We start from the raw sequence: 2,858 nt of genomic DNA, 5'->3' as shown, positions 1-2,858 counted from the left end.
CTGAAAAATGAAGCTGCTGCCAATCAGTTGCTTTCTGGATGGTGGTTCAAAATCTGTCAGTACTTGTCTGTGTTCTTAATTCCATCAGTTTTGAGAGGATTACCATTTATACTGTACATATTGATGATGATTTAACCAGAAATCTATCTATCTATCTATCTATCTATCTATCTATCTATCTATCTATCTATCTATCTATCTATCTATCTATCTATCTATCTATCTATCTATCTATCTATCTATCTATCTATCTATCTATCTATCTATAGGGGTACCACTTTTTTGTCCTTGTTGGTGAAAAAATTATGCCTGTCAAACTGTATTATCTTTGGTATTTCTCATAGATTCAACTGAAGAAACTGGAATATTTTTTTTAGTAAAGACAAATCTGGTTCATCCTTTGAGTTAGGAGTCATTTTTATTTTTCAGTGATTCATATGCTAGTGTTAGGTGTCTCAATAATAGATTATAAACCCTCTAAGAATGGATAGATACAAGAACTGGACTCAAAATCTGTGATAAAGCAGAGAAAAACCTAACTCTCCAAGCTTTAAAAGAAAGCTTGGAGAGTTATGAGTGTTATCGTTGATGACTGCAAACTACAGTGACTGAATTAGGCTATAAATGCACCTCTACACGGTCACTGCCAATACTAGTATCCAGAGAAATTCCTAGGGTTGAATTTATTCTACTGATGGTGCAGTTTTTCTGTTCAAAAGATCTCATTCTGCTCTTTAATCAAACTCCACAGCCGGAGCCACAATTCTCATCTCAGATTTTGTTTTTCTCCCCTGCAGCCTTGATAAACTATGTGTAACAGCATGTGAACCAGTTCACCACCTGCTGCTGCAAGCTTTGGTTGGAGAAGCCCACTAGCTTGCTTTGGAAGTCCCGGATCTCGCTATGACTACCGCTGCCAGCTACATGGCAAAATGGTGTGGTTGGGAACTGTTTGCACGACACTGGAGAGAAGCGGCCCAATGGTGACCTGGCAAGCCTAAAGGTATGTTAACCCAAGCAGTTACTAAAATTTCTAAATAAAATTCCCAACATTAAAATGCTTTCTATTAAAATAAACTGAATTCTTACCCTTTAAAAGAGATTTTATGCCAAGTTTGGAAAACTATCTGTGTGTGTGTGTGTGTGCTGGTAAATGTCCAGAGAGAATGCTGAATATATAAGTGAGGCCATAAGGTAGATGTTTATCATAAGGCTCATATATACTGTCTCTATTACTGTTCTACCAGTCAAACTGAATATTACTGCGGCTTCCATTCTGCTGTTTATTTGAGATGCATGGAAACTGACTCTGCTGGCTATTATATCATTCTTGTACATTCATTACAAGATGAATACCATAATTGTATGAATATGGTGGAAATATTGACAGTGAGATTGACTTCTCTCTGCTCACTTATTGAGAATTATTAATTGGATTTGCGAGGCTGACAATGCCATTGTGCTAATCTTTTAGTATTAAATTATACCGTCAGCAAAGTCCAGTGGTACAGTGGATCATCTGGCAATGGTGGTTCGATTCCTCACTGCTGATTCCATGCCAAAGTGGCCTTGATCAGGACTCTGTACCCTTATGTGCACTGGATGAGCAGGTCAATGACATTACCTTCTTGTTAGAGTGAGATGCACTCTTAAGTTGGTGACCTACATCCACACTCCTTCACATTTAATGTGCTCATCATTATAGACTCCAGACTCGCCTGGGACATTACATTACTCAGACTTGCAAGTAAATTATCAATGAGTGCAAAGATCTCCAGGTCACCTTCAGCAATAGATAATGTAAAGTTGATGTTTTTAGACCAAGCCAAAAGAATATATAATGGTTAATTAAGCATGCTTTCTTGAGCTAGTTGGGGCACCTCTTCAGCACGATGTGTGTACCTCACTATAACAATTTTTTAAGTTAGCTTTTCTTGTGCAATGTTGTTTATTTTCAGGATCAGTATACTTTTTGTCAGTAAAGACTGGTATTTATTTGGAGTGGCTTTTAAAGATATATGAATAACACTGTAGGTTTACAACAGCTACTAGATTTCTACCACAAAATGTTATCCGTACTAATAATACTGCTTTTTAAAACAACAAGTTTGCAGACTTAGTGAAACAAGTTTAATTAAAAAGGAATCTCATTCATTTCAGTTAAAATTCATATTTGAGTCTGTTCGTTCTGTATTTATTGGACTTTTTTTCCACCAAAGTGCTAAAATTATTGGCACTGTTTGCAGTCTTAGTGCTGGTAAATTAAAAAAAAGTAGGTCAGAAGAGTTTAGATTTCTCCTCTCTGAACAAACCAAACAGAATATCAGAATTTTTTGGACAGAAATACTGGAATAAAGCTTAGGTTTGATTCATTTCACTTCTGTTTAGGACATTTAGTTTAAAAGGGATTTTTTTCACATTGAACAAAAGACCTTCTGGGATATAAAAAAGCAAGATAAATTTCTTTTTTGGATAAGATAATTGAAATAAGCGAAAACTCTGCTTGTCCTTAAAGAACAATTTGCAGGAGACTGTAATGCTGCATAACACTGAGAATTACTTTGTACTTCTTTTTTCCTACCTCATGGCTTCTTATTGTAGATCACGTTGTTGAGTGTGTGTTATTAGGTTTTGTCTGTCGTTCTAGAAGAAGAGATTCTGAAGTAATTGAAGGCCGGCAGAAAAATGCTTCTCCTCTCTTTTAAGTTTCACAAACTTTACTATAAATTGGCTCGTTGTTACATATACAAAATGATACGAATGTTTAATTGTCTATGGTGCTTAAAAAGGCAGCACTGCAGTTACTACGTCATCAATGGTCAAGCAATTTGGATAAATAATTTTGTATCATTTTATAT

Source organism: Neolamprologus multifasciatus, chromosome 1, assembly GCF_963576455.1.
Source record: "Neolamprologus multifasciatus chromosome 1, fNeoMul1.2, whole genome shotgun sequence".
NCBI lineage: Eukaryota > Metazoa > Chordata > Actinopteri > Cichliformes > Cichlidae > Neolamprologus > Neolamprologus multifasciatus.
The sequence above is the reverse complement of the archived record's forward strand: the minus strand, read 5'-3'. Positions refer to the sequence as shown.